Raw genomic sequence first — 6730 nt, 5'->3', positions numbered from 1 at the left:
GTATATATGCAGAATAATACCAGAGTGGCTTCTTTCTTACTTCATCATGATACAGATACCAATGCCCAAACTAAAGGCCTCTTGCTGCTGAGAATTGAGATAGCAAAGCTATAATGGACCTCTGCCGCGGTCCAGCTCTGTCGGGACGACGGAGGACACCTAGTGGAGGAACTAGAACAGGTGGGGAGATGGCAAATGGAAAACTCATACACAAGAAGAGTGAATGCTAAGTGCGATTTACTGCAGAGTATAACACGCTTTTATAGCAAAAGTCTCCATGAGAAAGGGCAAAAAGTTACACAATCTTGCTGCAAGGCTTCGTTTTTGGGTGGTCATCAGCTGGTCACCTGATCTTGTTTTTTGGATGAGGAGCTATGACAATAGGCACTTGTTTTTGGCTTTACCACTATTTTTAAGAAATACAATTGGTTTGGATGTTTATCATCTATTAACCATTAACCAGAGCATATGGACAAGGTGCTGGAGAGAAAGGCATGAACTCTAGTACTTTATAGTTACTTTTGTGTAGTTTTGTACTTTATACGTTTCAAATCTTTTTAAAGCAATTGTGCTTCTTTGCCATTCTTTAGAGGATCCTCAATTTGTGGCCAAAATCATGATATTAATATACTTAGTTAAATCTGGCCATATATCAAATTTAAGCTCATAGTGTCTTTTCTGTAACCGTTTCACATAATCGTTTACTTTTCTCCATAGAGTCCTTAACTGTATCATAAGATCTTTCTTGTTCCTTCATTGATATTAAGTACCAAGGAGACCTAGATCTAGCAAGTCCCTCAGTAAATGAAAGAGAGTAATAGGAAGTTCTTCCTTCTAAGTAGTTTTCCCAATGGTTGCCATCCTTATCATACACACTTGTAAAAGGCTATGGATCTGGGGGTGGTCTTTGGAGTCCTCTAGATAATGGAGGATCCCACCATTTTCCTCTGATAAGCCATTGCCACCTTCCATCCACCAACTGTTTAAGAATCTTATTTAGCTTTTGGTCTAAATATCCCTTTACATCTTTCTTATCTACAGGATATCTATATGACTCTATTGTATATGCTTTAGGATTAAAGGAAAGTCTCCAGTAGCCATACACTCTTTTTGCTCTAGCCATGCCTACAGCTTCTCTTACAAACAATTTCTTCTGCTGAAGTGACGACATGAAACCCCCAATACTTTTATATTTACTTATGACTTGTCTAATAGCCTCCATAAGAGGGGCTTTTAGGGTAGCACTTAATTCTGGTGAATTAGTCATATTCTCAGGACACCCTTCGGATGTTGGAATCATCGACACATTTAAGAAAGAGCCTTGAACCCTTAGATATGTATTTTAATGTTTTTTTTCTTTCATGCATGTGTTTCTAACGCATTTATAAGATTAACTCTTTGTTGCTTTGTATGTCCCTCCCCCACACTATAACCCCTGCTTTCACTATATTTGATGTCAGTATAACTTGTGGAGGAGATGGGGAAAAACCAGTTGTTTAAGGATACAGGTGGACCTGTTGCAACAATGAGAAGTACAAGTTGTCAGGTCCAAAACGAGCTTTACAACGTCGGTGCAGGGGGGGGGGGGGGAGGGGGAAGAGAGGGGAAGGAGAAGGATTGGGATTGGGGGGGGAGGGGGGAGGCTGGGAAGGGATGTGAAGGGTAAACCAAAGGAGGAGGCTGCAATGCTTGGTAAGAAATGTACGCATTATCCTGCCCATGTAATTGTAACCCCTCTGTACAGTATGTTCACAAATAAAATTAAATTAAAAAAAAAGAGCCTTGAATAAAGGAACATTGAGCATGAGTAAGTAGAACAAGCAGCAGGAACAGTAAAAGATTAATAGGCACTCCTATACAGGGAAGAAAAGAAAAACAGGAACAGAAACACATCTTTCCCAAGGGCTTGCCAGCCTTTCCAGGAGGTAGGCCTCTTTGAAACCCCATTCTCTGAGGAAGACTTCGGTGAAGTCCCATTCTCAGAGATAGGCTTCTGTGAAGCCCCATTCTCAGGTCTGAAAGCAGGTGTTCCATGCTAAGCAGACTCCACCAGAGTAGGCATGGCATTTGCTCCTTTTTTATTTTTTAGATGTGCCAGAGAAATTTCTTCTAGTATAGAGGAGATGGGGCAGAAGACTAGTTTGAAGAGGACTGGAAAGACATCAAGAATACATATAACAATTAGTATTATGACTCCAACTGTAACCAAGTTGTGCCACCAATCTAAAGGATTAAGACTTTTTAATCCTCTCTGTAAGTCTTCTGCCAAAGAATTTATCCCCACGGTTTCCAAATGAGCTTGACTAAGGGCTGAGATGTCTTCCAGGAGCTGTCCTATATCATGAGTTAAGCTATTGTCCTTCTAGATTTTTTGTAAATGCACTTTGGTAGCTTCCCAATCTAAACTCTCATTATAAGGTAATGGGGTAACACAAATATATTTAAATGACTGATGACATCTAGTTGTCAGCTGGGTTTTTAGATTATTGACTTCAGTCCCTAACTTTAAGACTACTATTTCCAAAGCCTCTAGTTTGTTTTTTAATTTTGGATCAATAATTTGTTGCTCTGTTAATGTTAGAGAAACATCCTTATTTAACTCATTAACAAAATGTGCCGAGCCTTTTCAACCAGCTTCTCGATCTTTCCCCACGTAGGTGGTGTTGCGGTTTTTGTTGAATTAGCCTGTCGTGGTGATAGAGAGAGAGACTTTATCTTCTGCTCCAGTTTTCTCTCCTGATGTATTTTCATTTTCTTCCTGGCTCTTTTTTGGGCCCGAGAAAGGCCTGATGAGTCTGTTTGGGACCCAAATCGGGGATTCCCATTCCTGTGGGAAAACATAAGCATAGTTCTCCCGGCTGTTAACAGGATGTCTGACCCACGCCAGGTTCCAGTGAGTAGATCCTTCCATTTTAGTAAAGGAAAAGTTGTAGTGTTTTCCATGCCCCAATGTCTCATCATTGGAGTTATTCCTTGCTCATCAGCATTGAAATGATTAAGAACCAGTAAAGCATGGTTAACCGTGTAATTGGGGGAGTATTGCTTCTCTCCTCCCTGTCTAATTCTTGTCAATTGACTTTATAAGGTCTGATGAGCCCGTTTTATGATTGCTTGGCCTTGTGGATTATACAGAATCCAGTTTTTATGCACAATTTTCCATTGTGCACAAGATTTAGCAAAAGCTTTGGAGGTGTATGCTTGTCCATTGTCTGTTTTTATTTCCTTAGGAATTCCTAGGTCCACAAAGGCTTTAACCAAATGTTGAATAACATCTTTCACACCCTCTCCAGAATGGGCTGTAGCAACCATAGCATGAGAACAAGTATTTATAGTAACATGAACAAAGGAAAGTTTCCCAAATTTTGTTACATGGGTAACATCCATTTGCCACAGAACTCTAGGCTTTAAGCCTCTAGGATTTGCTCTCATTTTTTGTGGATGAAAAACTTATGGGCATGCCTCACATTCCCTAACAATTTGTCTTGCCTGTTCTCAGGACACTTGAAACATATTCTTAAGGCATTAGCATTCTGATGGTGTAGGCTATGACTTTCCTGAGCTTCTTCTAAAGCTGACATTACATGACTTTCCTTAGTTAATGTCTGCAAACTTGTTCCCTTGAGACAAAGGTCCAGGGAGATTACTATGCCCCCTGATGTGTCCCACAAATACTTTTGTCGTTCTTTGTTGTAATAGTTGTTGTAATTTTATTAAGTACTCTTTTACTTTAGAATGACCAGTAACTAGGGCTGTTTCAATGGCAAGAAACAAGTTAACCACATAGCGGGAATCTGTGTAAAGGTTAAACTCCTCTGAATAATTTTGAAAGGCTAGCAGAACTGCAATAAGTTCTGCCTGTTGTACAGATACAGTTGGGTCATAAGATATTAATAGTGGTTTTGTAATAAACCACAGACTTTCCGCTAGAAGATCCATCTGTAAAAATAGTTAATGCCCCGCCCAAAGGTTCTGTAACCACAACCTTTGGAAATATCACAGGGGTTTCAGTATAAAAATGTAACAAAGGATGTTGGAGCATATGAAAGCTTATTTTATTTGTGTAAGTTAATACAGCAATTTTCCAATAATCATCAAGTTGTATTAAATGATCTAATTGTTTCTTATTATAAGGGATAATAATGTTAGGTATTTCTTGGCCAAAATATTCTCTAGCTCTTAATCTAGCCTTTAAAATCAAATTAGCACATAAAAAAGGATATGAAGCAACTATTTTTCCAGAGTTATGGGAATAATGGATCCATTCCAGTATCCCATCCTGCCAAAAACATCCTATGGAAGAAAAGCTAGTAGCCAGAATTATAAAGGACCATGTTTGTGCAATATTAATTTGCTATATTTTAGCTGTATTCAATGCTTTTTCTACCAATTTTATACAGGATAGGGCTTCACGAGTTATTTTCCTGGTAGATTTCGGATTAGGGTCTCCCTCCAACATTTTCATCAAAGGATCTAATTGTCTTGTAGTTATTTTTAAACTAGGCCGAATCCAATTACTATTCCCTAATAATTTTTGGAAATCATTTAATGTTTTTAGTTTTTAGACATAATATAATCATGTCCAATCACTTTTTCCAGATAGGTCGTTCATGTTGAACTTTATCAGTAGCTATTATCAATCCAAATTTTGTTAATTGTTCTACCATATCCTGTAATATTTTTTCTGTCTTTTCTCTAGTTTCATCGGCCATACGTATACCATCCATATAATGAATAAGATATGCCCCTGGATATTTTTCTCTAATTTGTTCTATAGCCCTTTTCACATATTGTTGACATAAGGTAGGGCTGTTTTTCATGCCCTGAGGTAGCACTTTCCATTGGTACTTATCATAAGGTTGTTTAACATTAGCGGAAGGGACACTGAAAGCAAATCTCTTGGAATCTTCTGGTTGTAATTTTATTGTAGAAAAGCAATCCTGTAAGTTTATTTTTATGTATCTACACTGTGGGACTGCAACAGGAGAGGGTAGACCTGGTTGAAGGGCTCCCATGTCATGCATGGTCTCATTAATTGCCCTTAGATCTTGTAATAATCCCCATTTTCCTGACTTCTTTTTTATTACAAAAAAATGGAGTATTCCATGAACTGGTAGTCTTTTCTATTCTTCCTTGACTCAATTGTTCTTGAACTAAGTCCTGTATGGCTTGAATCTTTTCTTGAGTTAGGGGCCATACAGGATCATCACTTTTCCATATTATTTTGTCAGCATAAAGCTGTTCCTCAGTGGCCCCTATGAAAAATTTTGCTCCTTCGATGAGGAATCTATTTGTCCTATTTGTATTTTCATGTCTTGCATGATGTCTCTGCCCCATAAAGAAAAGGGCAAGCTGGGGATAACATAAGGTTTGAAGTGGCCTTGCTGCCCTTCACATACCCATTTGAGTCTCTGAGATGACTAAGCTACATTTGAAGCCATCCCTAATCCAATTAAGGAAGAAGAAGTCTACTGCACTGGCCAGGCCATAGGCCAATCTTTTCCAGCTATACAGGATCTGTTAGCTCCTGTGTCTAAGAGTCCTGTCATTTGTTTTCCATTGATTTAATGGCCTTGTAAGGCATTTTATCTGTAATTTACTGAACCCAGGCTACAGTATCTGTGGTGCCAAACCCTCCTTTTCTGTTTTGAGTCAGTATGGGATTAGGCAAGTTTAGATATGAGAGTAAAAGTATTTGGCAAGGCTCTGCCCTTTATGAACTTGAATAGTCTCTTTTAGAGACCTTATCATGACCTTTATAGTGGTAGGACTGTCTGAGTCTATTACACCTGGTAAAACCTCAAAATTCTTTTTATAGTTTGAGCCACCAGTGTCCGGCAACACCAATACTTACTGTAAAAATTCATGAATTCCGTGGAATTCTTCCAAGTGAATTGCCTGCATTGGATGTCAAATGTATTCAAGGGATTTCTATACATGTATAATTATTTCTGGAGAGTTTGTGAAATTTTAATCAGAAATAATTTTAACTTATCTGTTTAAATGAGTAGTACAGAAACTAAAGTATTTCTGGTGCTTGTCTGAAAAAAAATATTTTAAAATATTCTACGTTTGTATAATGTTCATAATTTATTTTATTCTCTCCTAGATATAATTTGAATTCTATATTATTTTATAATATATAGGTTCATTAATGTGTCCTTTCAGATTTTATTCCATATAGAAAGTTTTAGATTCCTTTTTTACCTAGGTCCTAATATTATTTTTCTTTGGGATAAAATGACAATGTTGTTTAATTTCAAAAGTTTTGTAAAGTTTATGGTATGTAAACGCCTTTATGAGGTGAAGATTTAATACACTGATGCCAAACTAAATTTAATTATATGAATTACGTGTGTTGTTACACTTGTTATTTTATAATCAACTTTTTAATAACTGTTTTTCATTTCTTGCATCTGAAGAATGAAAAGTACGGAATACTTCACAAATTTTCATATCATCCTTGTGCAATTGCCATGTTAATCTCTGTATTGTAATTTGGGAATACGTGCTGCTGAAACATGTAGTATCTTCTAAATTTAAGTAGTTAATGATGCAATCTTTATACAGACTTATATCATTGGTTGCCTATTTGTAACAAGGAAACTATATTGTTTCTGACAATGCTACTGATCTTATTTCGCTAAAATTCTGGGAATAGTGGAAAAAAATATATTGTTCAGTCGAATGCTCACATTTGCAAATTTTTTTTGTCAATGGCAATATTAAGTCT

The 6730-nt window shown here is 37.1% G+C and overlaps 1 pseudogene; it reads right to left on the bottom strand.

The window, feature by feature from the left end:
- Positions 1–6423: 6423 nt before the first annotated feature.
- On the bottom strand, positions 6424–6520 carry LOC122097275 (annotated as a pseudogene).
- Positions 6521–6730: the final 210 nt, after the last annotated feature.

Source organism: Dipodomys spectabilis, unplaced genomic scaffold (genome assembly GCF_019054845.1).
Source record: "Dipodomys spectabilis isolate Male_0828 unplaced genomic scaffold, ASM1905484v1 ptg000420l, whole genome shotgun sequence".
NCBI classification, from domain to species: Eukaryota; Metazoa; Chordata; class Mammalia; order Rodentia; family Heteromyidae; genus Dipodomys; species Dipodomys spectabilis.
Note: the sequence above shows the minus strand (reverse complement) of the source record. Positions and strands in the feature narration are given on the sequence as shown.